Consider the following 16,979-nt stretch of genomic DNA (forward strand, 5'->3'; position numbering starts at 1 on the left):
CAGCCGACCCCCCTGAAAGAGCATCACCTAATCTCTCTGTCGCCTCAGCTCCGAGAGAGGCGCAGGGAATTCTGGAACAATTCCTTTGTGCAACTGTTGCACCAACACAACATTGCTGCCAATGCTACGAACTGTTGGATCTGCGGGTTGCTCCCGCATGCCACTGGACACTCTATTCCCTTCATCCCTTCACCCTTCTCAGTTCACGGCTCTTGCCTCGCCTGGCTGATCCTCATGCAAGAGAGCCACAAGGATAACGCCACCTCTGGCCGGACAGTGTCACACTTCTACTCTGGGTTCTGGCTGAACAGAACCGGAAAGACTCCTGCTGTTTTGTGTCCTGCGCTCACAGGCGCCACCTTCATCAAAAACATTCCAGCCAAAGAACGAGTCGAAGTACAGGTGCTCCACAATCCAGCCAGGACCACCTTTTCTCATCTACAAAAACAAACTACCGCAACACTGACTGTGGCTCTGTCTGTCATCAATGTCACAGGCCTTGTGTGCCTAGAAGGCCAGGGAACGCAACCGGTGGGTCACAGCGCCTGCCGAATCACCAGGACATTGGACACAGCTGACCCCCCTTCCTTTGTTGCCTCTCCAAACATGTACTTTGTGTGTGGCACCAAGGCCTACACCTGGCTCCCGAAGGGTTGGAAGGGTACCTGTTACATTGCCTTCGTTCTCCCACCCACATATGTAGCCCCTGCCAACCATCACAGGCAGAGGCGTGCAGACGACCTTGGGCAAGCCGACTCCACCGGAGCACAGTTCCTAGATGCAGCAAAGGGACTTGTTCCTCTGTGGGGCCCAATGGCAAACAGCCGTGCTATCCGGCACCTGACCCAGGCAGTAGAAACAACGATCAACATCACTGCCGGTATCCTCGCCAACAACACTGCGGAACTTCAGGCGGTCCGCCTCGTGACCCTCCAAAATAGACTTGTCCTAGACGTGGTCCTAGCCGACCGAGGAGGAGCATGCCGCATCATCGGATCCAGCTGCTGCACATACGTGCCTGACAACTCACCTTCAGTCTACAAAGCCATTGAACACCTCCACAGACTTTCCTCAGAGGTTCACCAAGAACAAGAAGGATGGTCGCTTGGGAACTGGTTTTGGGACACTTTGAAGAATTGGGGTTGGAAGTTGTTTTCCTTTTTGTTGATACCTGTGGTGATCTTATGTGGGTGTTGTTTAGGTATCCAATGTCTGCCACCCTTGTGCGGCCTTGTTTCTAACTGTATGTGCCCAAAGACTTTGGACTTCCGAAACGAGCACATGAGTCCCCTCTATGAAGTAGAAATACGTGGCCTTATGGGAATAAATTCAAACTGACAAGTTGGCGAGATATGTTAAAAGGGAGGACTGTGGAATTTTGACTTGCGATCTGAACATCATCTGCGCCAGCTTGTCACCTATGTACTACATGCACGGCAGCTATTCTAGGTCACCTATGTATTACGTGCATGGCAGCCATTTTAGGTATCATGGTCTCCCTGTCCACGATCGATCGCCAGCACGTCCCTCTGACCCAGCAAGCATCCTCCGCGCACCCTGGCTCCCCCTCCCTCCTCCTCCTTACGAGCAGGACCCTTCTGCATGACCCTGTCCTTGGGAGTCACGCTAGCGCCTGACCAACGCCTCCTCTCCTCCCATGAATGCCCCTCTGTTGACAAACCTCCCTCCTGCGCTGGATTGTCCACGCGGCATGAATACCACTCCATTGATAGCCCCTCACCCCGTGTCCGACTGTCCACACAGGTCCGAGGCCATTGCCTAAGCCGGGAGATATCATTTACTGCCCTTTATTGTATGAGGTCGCTCTCCTTCAAAGGACCCTCTATTGATCCAGGCCTCCCCACCCCCCTGTGATATGATCAGGCGCACACATCCTAAGACTCGACGGAACACTCAGCTGCGTGATGGCCCCCTCCTCTTATCAGCAGGTTGAGGACCTCTATTGTGAAGGTATATGGGGGTGGGATTAGCACTAGGATTACGGGGATGTCTTTTTCTTGCCTTACAAAGATCTGATTGTATTAAAGGAAGGTCACATGCCATAAACCAGTGTATAAGAGGCCAGGCCTCCGAGAGGCTGTTAGAGCACCTCGAGATGATACCTTGTTGTCTGATCTGATGTGTTCTGCTCCGTCGGAATAAAACTTCTGTTTCCTGCCTTCTGGTCTCCGGCGCCTGCCTCATTGCTTGGTAAACTTGAATGGTACAAGGGCGGTTAGCGCCGGGCAAATCTTGAGAAAGGTCCTAGCCCTACCTTTTTCTACACACATACCAAACATACCACACTTATTTTGTTTTATTTAATAATTTTCCCATAAGGGGCGAGTTCCCGATGTTAGCCTATGGAGGGCAGAGAGAGCACACACTCTGCACTGCTAACTAGTGCTAAAGTGCCCAGAGTCCTAAAACCACCAACACCAAATCAGCAAAAAGGCTTGGAGGAAAGCAAAAAGTTTAGGGATGACCCTGCAAAAAGAGCCAAGTCCAACAGGCACTTGAGGTTTTGTAATTCTCGAGTCTGACTCCATTTTGTTCTGTGCCACCATTTTTTGTTGCCCTCACATAGGCCTGTGAAGGTAGCCTGGCGAACAAAGAGGCCTGGCCTTCTTAGTTCATGTATACATTAACTAGGTTTCTTTTTGACTCTGAAATTAACTGTAAGAAACTGACCTCTTCACCTGAAACTGACCTCTCAAAGCCAATTTCCCTGATCGATCTTTGTCTGAGATTGCCAATCAATGTTCAGGACATCGTTAACTTTTAGTTTCCTTGCACATGCCTTACCTTGTTCAGCATCTGTTTCTGTTTCTTTTTTATGTTTCTTCATTACATGGGTTATGCTTTCAATTATAGGTTTGTCCAGCTTGTGGAGATTGAATTTGGGACATTCCTAATAATTAACTTTTTGGTTGGGATACTGTAAATTGAGTTTTTGTTATGTGATACTTTGTTTGAAAATGTACCTTATTGGCTAGAATTTTGTGCAGTGGGTGTACATTTATAATGTGAATATTGGGTATAAAAGGAGACGTCTTGCCTTAGTAAAATGAGTAGTTTCCTGAGAATTTACACAGTGATGTATTTCTAGGATCACTGTTACTGGCTGCAGCTAATAAACTTGGTCTCTGATGCAATCCAGAAGTATTCCGTGTCTCTGTATACCAAGACAGGTGAACTCGAAGATCTTAGTCGTGCCCCTGACGGCGCTGGGTTAAACCCCGGTTCTTCAACTGGCGCCAAACGTGGGGCGACTTCAGCGGTACTGGTCCAAGCCCGAAGATTGTGAGGAGCCCCGTGAGGAAATTCTGGAGGACGGCTGCCACTTCATCGACCCCTGCATGTCGACGTGGACCAAAGGTTTTTTCTGTGAGGCTTCCTCTTTCCGACGGCTGCGCAGGACTGCTGCCCTGACTGTCGCCCTGTCTTGGACCCTCTTGTGATGATTTGTAAGGCGAGACGTTAGACGGTCTTCTGGTGGCGTGACAGACATTTTGGTTAAGTATAAGTGGGTCGCTCCCATGACTTTGTTTTGTTTCTTGGTTTTGATTCGGCCATTGCAATAGTCGAAGCCGAGGGGTTCGTATATTTGCGAGTGTATCATTTTTGATAACCCCTTGAAGTTTGAAGCAAGACTAGTGAGCTAAAAGATGCCTGGTTTTAGCAAATTTAGGAAATGGTTTTGTTGTAGTTGTAATAGGGATTCCCGATTGGAGGACTTGTGTCTGATACCTCCGGTTGGAACTCCAACTTATGAGCTCTATTCAAAGTAATGTGTAGGTCCCATTACCTTTAATGAAGTATGGGTACATTATACAAGGAAAGATAGTGTTTTACAATGGCCCCAACATGGTAGTTTTGAATCAGATGTTTTAGATAACCTAGAAGTTGTGCTATTTAAGAAGAAAGCCCGGCCGGCGATGTTTGACTCTTTCCGCCTTTGGCGTAAGGAAGCCAAACAGCGAGAAATTAAGCAAGCTAAGAGAGATAGGAAGGAAAGGAATATATCGGTAATGCAAGCTGCTAGGCAGTTTAAGGAAGATGAAGAAGATCGTGCGATTGAAGTGTCAGATAGACAACATTGCATGGCCATTGACAAATGTTACCCGGCTTTGCCACCCCCCTTTCAAACGTGACTGAAGACCCTGAAAAGGATACTTTGATGTCACATTTACTGAGATTACCACCCCCTTATGTGCAGGGTGTTACCTCTAGTTGTTGCACCCCTTGTTGTCGTTCAACCCCCTGTTGTTGTTCAGCCACCCGTTGCTTCACAGGTGGTTCTTCCTCCCCCGGCGCAGCCCCCTCCAGGGCCGCCAGTCTTGCCACCAGCCTTGCCTCAAACTCTTTTGCCTTACACTCCTTTATCTTCGACTTCTCTTAATTCTGTCCCTACGTCTCTGTCGTCTCAAAACACTTTGTCTCCTGTCCTCATGTCAACTTCTTCTCCTTCTGATCGGCAACGAATGACTGAGAATGTCACTAGTGTTTTGTCTCCTTTCTTTGGGTCACTGAATATGACTCCTGTTTCTGAACGTAAGCAGAGACGTAGTCAGCTCCCTGGTCCCGAAGAGCGGGCAGTGTTAGATCTCCTTGCTCGTAGATGGGTTTCAAATACCTCCAAGTGCAGTCCACAAGTGGGTATGGATATCTTCCTAAAGTGGGAGGCACCAAAACAAGGGTATGTTTTTGATGTTATTTTTACCTTCCTTTCGTCGGGAGTGGGAAGATAATGAGTTGGGTTCAATTCCACTGGAATTGCTTAATGTTCAGTCTGAATTTGCTAAAGGGACGATAGTGGGTTCCGATGTTGAGGAAGCGGTAGAGACACTACTCACTTTTAGGTCTAGACTTCCACCTCAGTCATTGTTCGAACCTGACCCTTCTGGTAGGAGAAAAGTGAAGCAGTATCCTATGAGAGAGGTTCCCCCTGTATGCAGAGAGGCAGTTGTGGCTGATGCCGTTCATGGTATTGCAGCTGCACCGGCTCATTTTCAGCAAGTGTGGGTGCATGTCCCTTGGAAGAGAGCTGAGGTCCTGGCTCTTAAGCAGACCTTGCCTGACCCCCGTAAAAATCCTGCTGGTTATTACAAGGAGTTGTCTCAGACAGTTGATGCATGTGTTATGAATTTAGCTGACATAGATATGTTGATGGGTAATGTAGTTCCTCAACCCTTGTGGGCGAAGATCCGTCATGAGGATCACACGCCAGAGTTAGGAGATATGTGGGTTATTATTACTAATGCAGATGGTCGGCAGGTATGAGGTGCCAAACCTGAACCCTTAGTTGCAGAACTACCTGGTAGGATTATTAATTTAATGAAAACTATGATGCATTCTCTGGGGGTGAATTGGGACAAGGTAGCAGCATGCAAACAAAAGAAAGACGAGAGTGTGTCTGATTTCTTCACTAGGTTTGAGGAAACATTTATTGATCATAGTGGTCAGGACATTAGTACAGAAGGTGGTCAGAGGTTGTTTGTAGATAAGTTTGTTTTTAATTTACTTCCTGAACTTTCTAATAAGTTAAAGGACTCTGAGAGTTCATGGGCTGTTTCTTCTTCGGCCCAGATATTGGCTACTGCACAATACTATGAGAATAGAGATAAAGATGAGAAGGATAAAGTAGAGAAGAAGACTAGAGAATTAAAAACGAAAGTTCTTCTGCAGCAGGCTTATCCGCCTCACACTAATCAGCGTCAGTTTCAGGAACCTTCCCAGTTTCATCAACCCCCACAGTTTCAGAAACTGTTGCAGAAGCCTGAGTCTTTTGCTTCGCGACCCCCGCTAGGCCCTAATCAGTGTGCTTATTGTAAAGAAGAAGGTCACTTCAAGAATAGTTGCCCGATCTTGCTACAGCGTGCGAATGGTATGTCTGGTCTGAGAGGTTGTGGTGGTTTCCAACAAATACCTAGGGGTAGGGGACGTGGTACGTTTCCCCAGAATGAACGTTCCATTTCCACCTCAAAATTCTATGAATTATTTTGACCAACAGAATGTTCCGACCGTCCAGTCCGCTCAGTACTACACTGATGATTATTATGTTGGAAGTGAGAGTGCTGGTTTTAATGATAGTTAGGACAGCCATGGACAAAGGGAGGGAGTAGTGTCAGTTCCAGTAGACCAGAGCGGACCTTATGTTGAAGTGATTACATCAGGTGTGGCAGAACCTTTTCTTTTGGATACTGGTGCAGCAAAGAGTTCTATCATGCACTCTAAACTCCCTGGCGCACCTTTTTCTGGCTTGACCAATGTTTCAGTAGGATTTTCTGGCGCTCAGTTCATAACCCGGTTTCTTGTCCTTTGCCCCTTTCTATTGGTCCCTGTGAATTGGAGGCTCCCCTTATTCTAACAACTGGCTGTGGTGAGAATCTGTTGGGTTTGGACTTGTTGAAAAGATTGCATGCGACATTACATTGTTCTCCTTCAGGAGTACATCTTACGGTGGGTAAGAAAGTGATTTCCCTAATGTATCTGTCTACGGATCGCCTTCCACTGGAACTGCGTTCTCTCCCTGATACACTTTGGGCTACAGGTCCCATTGATGTTGGTCTCTTGCAGATTCCAACCTACGTTGTTACCCTTAAGTCGAATGCTAAGTTACCTCGCATTTCTCAGTACAAAATTTCCAGTGATGGCGAAAGAGCTCTTTTAGCGATTATCTATGATTTGGTTGAGAAAGGTGTGGTTGAAGAAACGAGAGGTAATGTGTGTAACAGTCCTGTTCTGCCTGTCCTTAAGCGTACTGACTCTTCTCAGCCACCTGTGTATCGGTTTGTGATAGACCTTCGAGAGGTCAATAAGATCGTTGTGCCACAGTTTCCTGTTGTTCCGGACATTACTGCTTTATTGACTTTGATCCCTGCCTCAGCTGCTTGGTTTTCTGTTATTGATCTGAAGAACGCTTTCTTCAGTATTCTGATTGCTGAGGAAAGTAGGAATATTTTTGGCTTCTCTTTAGGAGGCCGCAGTTTCCAGTTTAAGCGCGCTCCTCAAGGTTATTGTGAGAGTCCCTCCATTTATAGTCAGGCTTTGAAAACTCAGCTTGATACTCTTGCATTGCCTTCTGGTGCTACTCTTATCCAGTATGTTGATGATCTGTTGGTTGCTGCTGATGATGAAGAGATTTGTAAAGAAGTTACTCTTTCTTTGTTGCGACACCTGTCTGACCTTCATCATAAAGAGTCACCTTCGAAGTTGCAGTATTGCCGCCAAGAAGTGACCTACTTAGGTCATCTCTTGTCGAAGGAGGGAAGACTATTGACCCCAGAGCGTATTCAAGCGATTGCTCAAATGACTGTGCCATGCACACAGAGAGAGGTGCGTGCCTTCTTAGGTATCACCTCGTATTGTAGACAGTGGATTCCGAATTTTTCTTTGCTAGCGAAACCTTTGTTGGCACTTACTCTTAAGGACACACCACACCCTCTTCCTTGGTCTGACGAATGTCAGAAGAGTTTTTCTGAATTGCGTGATGCATTGTGTTCTGCTCTGGTGTTGGGTACCCCCGACTACAGTAAACCTTTTACACTTTATGTACACGAGAGAGAAGGTTGTATTGACGCAACAATTTGGAGACAAGCGGCACCCATGTGCGTATTTTTCAGCTACTTTAGATCCGGTAGCTAGGGCGTTGCCTAGTTGTCTAAGAGCTACAGCGGCAGCAGCTGTTTCTTTCCAACAGTCTGCTGGTTTGGTATTGGATAATACATTGATTGTGATAGTCCCACATGCAGTGGATACCCTATTGAATAGAACGAAGACTCAACATCTTACCAGTGCACGTTTGTCGGGTTATGAGTTGATGCTTTTAGCTAACCATGTGCACATCAAGCGGTGCAATTCATTAAATCCAGCTACATTGTTGCCGATTTTTGTAGAGACAGATGCTCAGGAACAGCATGATTGTTTTCTCCGGACAGAGGAGGAAACAAAGGGTAGAGTTGATCTGAAAGATGCTCCTCTTTCGAATCCTGATGGTACCCTATGGGTAGATGGTTCGTGCTTTAAGCTTCCGAATGGAGAGACGACTGCAGCATATGCTGTCACAACTTTGCACACGATTGTTGAAACAGCACGTATTGCACAGAATTCAGCGCAAGCAGCGGAGTTGATAGCATTGACTAGAGCGTGTGTGTTGTCAAAAGAAAAGAGAGTGAATGTTTATACTGATAGCCAATACGCATTTGGCGTGGCTCACAGTTTTGGTCGCTTGTGGAAAGAGAGAGGATTTCTTACTTCCCATGGTACGAAAATTCAGCATAGACAATTAGTGAGTGAACTACTTGAATCACTTACTTTGCCGACCCAAATTGTGATAGTGAAGTGTAGTGCTCATAAGAAGGTTACGGATTATGTGGGTCGAGGAAATGCGTTTGCAGATGAAGTAGCGAGAGAAACGGCGAAAGATGTAACGAGTCGGATGTATGTTGCAGGTCCTGACAGATGGGTTGTGGAAGGAGGAATGTGTGAAGATACAACAGTAAGTGTGAAGATGATTCAGGCAGAAGCTACTGAGAAAGAATTGAGTATGTGGAGAGAGAGTACAGGAATGTTGGATTCAACAGGCTGTTGGGTTGAGTTGTCAGAGCACCAGCGATGGTTGTTGCCGGATGCATATGTGCTTCCGGTGGTTGCTATGGCTCATGGGTTGGCTCACATTAGTTCAAAAGGGATATGTAAGTTGTTGGCTCCGGTATAGCAGAATGGTTGAATTCCTAGGTGTGCTGAGAATTTGGTTAAACACTGCATGATTTGCTTGGTGCATAATCCTGGAAAGGGAACCCCAACTCCAGCAGGTCATTTTGCTCCTCCAACGTATCCGTTCGAGGTGCTGCAGATAGACTACATTCATATGGAACGATGCAATAACTTGAAGTATGTCCTTGTGGCTGTTTGTGCCTTTTCCAGATGGATAGAGGCCTACCCCCTAAAGGATAATACTGCCTTGTCTACAGCCAAGGTTTTGCTCAAAGAATTCTCTCCCAGATATGGCTTGCCGAGGATGGTATGGAGTGATCATGGAAGTGAATTTGTGGGTCAGATTATGAAGAAAGTATGTGCGGGTCTGGGTATCAAACAGAAATTTCACGCTGCGAATCACCCCCAGTCAGCAGGCCTGGTCGAGTGCTATAATGGCACTCTGAAGCTGAAGTTGGCCAAGGTGCAAGCGAGCTCTGGTCTTACATGGCCCGATGCCTTACCATTGGCACGAGAACGACAGTACATTCTCGCGTGGGACTTAGCCCATACGAGATTGTTTTTGGACGTCCGGCGAATGTCTGGGGTTTGCCGAGGCCTAAGAAGTACAGTGATATCGTGTACCCTATGTTGGTTGACTACTTACATGATTTGACTGCTAAATTGCGTGTTCTTCACTAACAGGTCCATGACACTTTGCATTCAGTTTCTGTAGACGCAGGCCACACGATTCAACCTGGCGACTGGATTCTAACCAGGAATTTCCAGAGGTCAAAGAACTTGGAACCAATATGGACCGGTCCACACCAAGTCCTGCTATCAACTCGGACTGCTATTAAGGTGTTCGGCAAGAAAAATTGGGTACATGGTACCCATTGCAAGAAGATACCTTTGCCCTTACCGTACGATAAGTGGGTCCGGGAAGGTGTTGCAGATTCCGAGAGTGAAAGGGTTCCGAGATTTGTACCTTTTAGCGATGGACATCTGGAATGGACTCAGTCAGAACGTGCGGATGATGAAGTTTTGCAAGAAGCTGTGCCGCCGTGTTTGAGACTTGATACTACGCACCCAGAGACACTCTTTCAGGATCAAACTGTGCCTAGTAAAGAACGCTACAACTTAAGGTCTAAAAAGGACAAATAAATACTGAATTTTTTTGTGAAATACACTCTTTCAGACAAGAGACTATTTTTCTTTTTCTTTTTCGAACCACCTTCCGGGTTCAGCTGCAGGGTCGCGGTATAAGAATTAAGGGGTGACCCGCGTATTGATGAAAGGTCTGCGGTTCTAGGGACGTCTAGGACACCTGGACGCACCTTGAGTGAAGAAGGAAAATTGCCGCGAGCAGCACGTTAGAGGATGGAGTCTGTCGTAACTGAAAGAGATGTTGAGAGAATAGATCTTAAGACAAGATTTTGTGCATTGATACATAGCAAATGTTTTATAATATGTATCAGATTAGCTTGTGTGGGTTGGACTGTCTATGCTACACAACAGACATCTGCACCCACCTAACAAACCTATGCTTTCTTTCACTACTGTTTCTTTGTACCAGTTTTATACGTTGCCTGAACATGAACAGACAAGGAGATCAGAATTTGTCAACAACTCGTTCATACAGTTGTTGCATCAGCATCAGTTAGTAGTAAATACCACTAATTGTTGGGTTTGTGGTCTTATGCCTCATACAACAGATAAAGGTATGCCATATTTGGTTTTGCCTTTTTCTTTTAATGGGTCTGTGTGGGCTTTTCAGACCATGTTTATCTATGCAAATGAGGTATGCCCCTTACGTTCCCTTAAAGATAACTTGAGCAATAGTGCCTTGATAAGGGTATCTATGTATCTAGCTATGATCCGAGATATTGATGCATATAATGCTATCCCTAAGCATGAGGTGCAGGCTTACGTTGGTTGGAACATGACTGGATGTAGTACCAGCTTGACAGAGAAGGAGAGACGAAAAAGGTCTCCCCCTATTTGGATTGTACCCACACCGAGACCACTTTTGTTTGCAAGGTAATGTGGGAATCCGAAAGCTCCGCTAGGTAAGAGTGTGTGTGCTGAAACCTATGTCTATTCATCTTGGACTTCTCCACCGTTTGTGCCAGCTAAAGGCACAATTTTGTTTGTCATGACAGAGCCTACACATGGTTGCCACCTGATTTTTCAGGAACGTGTTATGTGGCGTTTCTGCTTCCCCCTACATACACTACTGCTTCAGACTATCATAGAACGAGATATGATAGAGGTGTCTTCAATCAGGAAGATACTGCAGCACACGAAGTAGGAGATTTCTTCAAGGGCTTCCTGCCCTTTGGGGTCCTATGATCAATAGTAGGCATATTCGACAGCTTGTTCGCGTTGTTGAAGCTACTATTAATGAGATAGCAGGTGCTCTTAGTAATGTTACAGCTAAGCTTCAAGCGGACCGCCTTATGACTTTGCAGAACCGTATGGTATTAGATATCATACTTGTAGATCGAGGAGGAGTATGTAAATTGATTGGATCCAGTTGCTGTGTTTACATACCAGATAATGCCCCTACAGTGTACCAAGCCACCTCTAGGTTGTATAAAATCTCTGAGTCTATCCATGTAGATGAAGGAGACTGGTCATTGACAGAATGGTTTTGGGGACTGTTGTCCAAATGGGGATGGAAGACTCTGACATTCCTTGGTATGGTTTTAACCATCCTTTTCTCTTGTTGTCTTTGCATCCAGGGTGGTCCCGCCATTTGTAGTCTTTGTGCTACTATGTGTGTTCAGAGACCTGTCCCGAGAGAAGTAGAGAATAATAAGATGATGCTAAAGCAACACCTTGATGACCTAATGAATATCGACATAGACCTAGATTCAGATTAACATGAGTCTTAGGTTATTGCCTACGTAATGGCAAAAGGAGGGTCTGAGGTTTTGTAATTCTCGAGTATGACTCCATTTTGTTCTGTGCCACCATTTTGTGTTGCCCTCACGTAGGCCTGTGAAGGTAGCCTGGCGAACAAAGTGGCCTGGCCTTCTTAGTTCATGTATACATTAACTAGGTTTCTTTTTGACTCTGAAATGAACTGTAAGAAACTGACCTCTTCAACTCAAACTGACCTTGCAAAGCTAATTTCCCTGATCGATCTTTATCTGAGATTGCCAATCAATGTTCAGGACATCGTTAACTTTTAGTTTCCTTGCACATGCCTTATCTTGTTCAGCATCTGTTACTGTTTCTTTTTTATGTTTCTTCATTACATGGGTTATGCTTTCAATTATAGGTTTGTCCGGCTTGTGGAGATTGAATTTGGGACATTCCTAATAAGTAACTTTTGGGTTGGGATACTGTAAATTGAGTTTTTGTTATGTGATACTTTGTTTGAAAATGTACCTTATTGGCTAGAATTTTGTGCAGTGGGTGTACGTTTATAATGTGAATATTGGGTATAAAAGGAGACGTCTCGCCTTAGTAAAATGAGCAGTCTCCTGAGAATTTACACTGTGATGTATTTCTAGGATCACTGTTATTAGCTGCTGCTAATAAACTTGGTCTCTGATGACATCCAGAAGTATTCTGTGTCTCTGTATACCAAGACAGGTGAACTCGAAGATCTTAGGCATGCCCCTGATGCCGCTGGGTTAAACCCCGGTTCTTCACACTTACACAAACAGTACCGAAAATCTACTGACACGTGATTCATGCATCTACCATAATGCATTTCGGAAGGTCTGGTGGTGAAAGAACTTCCATGTATACTCTACTTTTGCAAAATTTTAAAATGCTCCTTCAATTACCTCACTCATTGGGAATGCACCTACATTATTGTCCCAAAATTAAGAAATACTCTTTTCTGAATCATCGAATCAGTGTCCAGTTTTCCAGCATTGACTGCCAGGTACTAGATTGCTAAAACATGTGACAGCAGCTTTGCAGCAATGACTAAACAATTGGTTGATTTCTAAAACAATTAACGTCAGAATAAATAACTTATTGAAATTCAAATTCTTCATCCGCCACTATATAATATATGGAACATATACAAAATCACAATTTAGGTTTACTCACAGGTAGGATCTGTGCACCCTATAATTTATAATTGAACCAGCAAAGTACCAAATCACTGGATTCTTCTTTTACTAATTAATTTTTTTAGAAAACTTAATGAACTTTAAGAAGATTTAAAAAAATGAGCAGCAGGGTTTGTGATTAATATTCTCCATAAAGGACTACTTTCAGGAAGAAAAGTATATTAGCAGGATGCTTCATTAACAGGAGAAGATGGACCAAGATCAAAAACTTTTCAAATTTGAAACACTGCAGATGGAGTTTTAATAATATACACTCAGCCCTGCCAAGTACCAGGCATCAGGTATTAGACTAACGCATTTCAGTGTGGTGGTCCACATCACCGCACTGAAATGCACAGTCATGCATTTCTAGCGCCTCAGCTGTCAAGCTGGAGCACTCTAATTAGCACCACTGTGTAACTCTGCAAGCTAGAGGCAGGGTGCGGTTCAGGCTGCTTTATGGCAGGCTTAAGGGCTGAGTCTGCTGAGCTCGCTCGACTGGCTATACTGTAACCCATTCATCCAACACCATGCCATTCAGCAATTAAGTCATGAGAGTGAGTTTGATTTTGCCCAATGGCTACTGCAGTGACAATGACGATAGACACTTGTGTCACACAGACCATCTATTACCGGGGCACCCACAGCGTGATAGCGGACACTGTGATGCATAGTTTTAAGCAGCGCAACACGTGTAATGGATTGGTTGGGCTGGTGCCGCAGTTGAGCCTGCACTGCAGGGCAGCAGTGCACAGTCATGAATGCTGCACCAGTCTGAGTCCTCTTCTGGATCGCCTGATGCCCATACACTGCCGCAGCGGCCCCGGGAAAAGTCATTCCGGCTTGCCGGCCCGTTCATGCTACTAGTAACTGTCACTTGTTATTTACCTTGGTGTACAGCCTCTCATTCGCACTCTGTCTCTGAGGTATGGTTTGCCCAGTGCTGCGGGAGCCATGCTCTGGTATTTCTGACACTTTTCTGGATTTCTGGGCGAGGCTCACTTGAGCAGAGGAGCCACTGCAGGCTGCGGTGCCATGTAACTGTAGGCCAGAGCGCACCGCACAACAAAGGCAATCTTGCAGCTAGGGGTGGACACCACATGCCCTCCACTCCAATGCAGACCATTTCCAACATGGAGGTCCACTCACTGCTCTTTTCACACATTATAGCACCGCCCGCCAGCCCCTGCCCGCAGCCAGCGTGTAGTCCACGCCTGGCTGACTGAACAGGTGACCACCACTACCATGTACAGCCTTGCGTTTTAATGAATGGGTATGGCACGTCCCTTCAGTGCTCTACGATCTTGGACACCTAGGGTGGGTACTTCACTGAACCCAGTGCACAGTACTCATGCAACAAGGACAGCGATGTTAGTTTGCACATCCTGTGGTGTGTATGGTAAAGCCGGTGGCCTTCACCATGTCACCTCTTTTCAATATGTACACTGAGACTCTCCTGGTTCCGAACCAGAGATGATTGCGTTGACGCTTCTCAAAGTGTTCTGCTTTTAGTTCCTCATTCCAGTGCAAGTCAGTGAGCAACATCTTTGTTTCTGTGGATTAAGTGTCCACAGGTTATGTAGCATATCTACCATTTGTGGATGGGGGTCTACCTAGAATGTCAATACAATCTGCAAGATATTCCCATCATTTTGAAACGTGTCAACCCAAGAAAATGCTAAATGTTATCCTTCTGTGTGCAGAATCCTATTTGGTAACTTTCGTATGTCAAAATGTTTTAAAAAGTGTGGGAACTATCCTCAGTACAATGTGAGCAGGGTCAGTGAATATGGGACCAGTGTTGTGTAATATTTGGTATTCCACAGAAACCGTGTTCTCTTCGGAACTCTGCCTATTGGACCTTGCACACTAATGGAGAAGTGCACATCAGCCTTCCTTGGCAGGGGCAGATGCAGGCATACTGAGTCAGTTTGTGATGTGAATGTGCAGCCTCTCATTCTCCTGATGCTTGCCCAGTGCTGCAGTCATGCTCCGAGTCCATGAGACCAAGTCAGACTGTCAGCCTGTTGTAACTAGTTCTTATCATAAATTATTAGCAGGCTGTGTGAGCTGAGATCCAGGTGCTGGGGCCACACTGAATCCGTGTTTAAGTTTGGTTAGGTTACAGTCAGGTCTCCTGTAGAGAGCCTGCACAGATTCTCTGTGTGTCATATCAGTTAGTACCCTTCCATTTCTGGTGCTTGGCAGCAGCTTTAAAATATTCGTTGCTCAAGTGGGTGTCATTTCTGATATTTATGTTTCGCTCATCTTCATTGCTTGATTTTGCTGCGAGAAAGTGCCACTCATAGTCTTTGAATGTCACTCATAATTACACTGAAATTCTGAAAATGTCACACATAAGCAATCTGAAACATTGGCAGCTATGTACACCCCTAGATTCAACCAATCTGACATTTTGAAAAGTACGCATGCCATTAGCATGTCTCAAGCTGCTATTTACATTTAGTAATTAAATGTTTGATACTGTGTATTTTCAGGCTTCAATCTAGAATTTTCAATACAGATTGATAAAAAAAATTAGCATTGACCCATCATCGGAGTAAAAATTACAGGTTATCACCTTCTGTGATCAAAAGCTTGTGATAAGCTTTCACTATTTTTTGTTTACAGTAATGCTAACCATTTGTTGTAACGAATCCACATGAAATGGTAAGAAGAACCACATTGCTTTTATTTTAACATTTTATTTTTCATTTTCATGTAAAAAATTACAGAAATGCAATAACAGAATATAGGTGAGAAGTAAAAAGTGTTCAGTGGTATTTCACATGATACATGAGGAGCCAATGAAAACATTTGCAGGTTTCGTACAAGACAATGTGAAGGCATTGCAGATCAAATCAGTAATTGCTAGAAACTGGGTCTCTAGCTGGCAGAGGTTTGCTTCCTGTCCAAGTAGGAACCACATTCCAAGTCAGGGTGAGTAAATTCACCTGTGCTCCCTGGTAGGTTGGCGTAGAGAAGTCAGGCTTAACTTAAGAGGCAATGTGTAAAGCATGTGGGCAGCACTTAAATTGCAGTAATACAGTGAAAACACCTCAAACGACTTAAATCTAGTTTAGAATATTAGAGAATAATAATATGTGTAAAACAATAACAACAATTCAATAAGTAGAAGTAGAGATATGGATTTTGTAAAGATAAAATCCCAAAACAGTGCTTAAATGTCAATAGTGCTTAAAGGTTACTTCAGGTTGCGCTAGACCGGGGTAAATGCAAAGTTTAGGCAAATGATGATGGAGAGCAGAATGACTACAGGACCCACACAGGAACCGCTAAAGAAGTACCTTGTGTGGAGCAAGCGTCGGCATCGAGGACTCCCTGAGTCAGTTCATATTCACATAGTCAGTTTACTGCATCGGCGTCGAGCCTTGCAGTCAGTGTCGAAGGATTAGCGCTGTGTCAAAGTCAAACCTCACTGTCGGGACTCATGTCGTCATCGAATACTCACTGCGTTGGAGGGAACTGCATCTGTCTCAATCGGTGCAAATGTGTCACTGCTTTTTTTTTTTAGAAAAAAAGCTGCAGAAGCCACTAGTGAAGCCCAGAACTGGAGGGGACACCTCAGGCATGGTTAAGAGTCATAGAAGCACCAGCAGGAAGACAGCAATATAGGAGATCAGAAGGCAAAGAGTCAATGGAAACCATGCCAAGGATGCCAGGATTTTTGTATGGAATTGTTTTTAAAGATTAATGAACCATCAAGAGACTCTCACCTATCACATAGAGTACCTCACTCCTGCTCCCCAGGAGGCCGTGTCGTTTTACAAAGGGGATGGTGTCCCATGAAGAGGAAGGGGACTTAAGAGTAGGTCATTGGGCCCCCGACTGAAGAAACCACAGGATCCACACCCCAGAGCGTGTAGGATTGCCACAGCCGGACGGTGAGAGGAGACACCCCAACAGCAGCAGCAGAACTGAACTGGCCCATAGAGTCTTGAGTTTTGGTGAAGAGTGTGATGTGACAGAAGTAAATATCACCCAAAATCTGAATCAGAAAATTACTTCCAGGATGCAGCATGGGTCACTTTCATTGAAACAGCAGGCTTAAGTACATTCAAAGCACAGAGTGGGCATCTCAACAGGAACTCATGAGGTTCAATGGTTACCTTAGGTGTGATGGTGCATCAGTTGCCCGAACAGCAACCTATGCACCAACAATCACTCATTGCTAGAGGTGTAAGTAAT

Source organism: Lissotriton vulgaris, chromosome 5, assembly GCF_964263255.1.
Source record: "Lissotriton vulgaris chromosome 5, aLisVul1.2, whole genome shotgun sequence".
In the NCBI taxonomy this organism is placed as follows: Eukaryota; Metazoa; Chordata; class Amphibia; order Caudata; family Salamandridae; genus Lissotriton; species Lissotriton vulgaris.